Source organism: Galeopterus variegatus, unplaced genomic scaffold (assembly GCF_000696425.1).
Source record: "Galeopterus variegatus unplaced genomic scaffold, G_variegatus-3.0.2 Scaffold3422, whole genome shotgun sequence".
NCBI lineage: Eukaryota > Metazoa > Chordata > Mammalia > Dermoptera > Cynocephalidae > Galeopterus > Galeopterus variegatus.
In genome coordinates, this window is record NW_007729533.1 from 73,795 (window position 1) to 74,151 (window position 357).

Consider the following 357-nt stretch of genomic DNA (forward strand, 5'->3'; position numbering starts at 1 on the left):
GGTGGCATACAAAGGTGGGGTAGGAGTAGGGGCTGGGAGCAGTTTAACTCCAGCTATAGCCAATAAGAATTGAGAAACAATAATAAAACCAATGAGAAGTAGTCTGCTTTTTAATATGACCAGAAATCAGCAATTCTAAACAGTGTCTGTCAGTGATAAAATACACCTCCAAGCAGAGGCAAACCACTCTGTACTCCCTCCAACAGACTGAATGTTTGTGTCCCCCAAAATTCACATGTTGAAACTTAATACCCAATGTGATGGTATTAGGAGGTGGGGACTGTGGGAGGTGATTAGGTCAGGGAGGTGGAAACCTCATGAATGGAATTAGTGTCCTCATAAAAGAGGTCCCAGAAA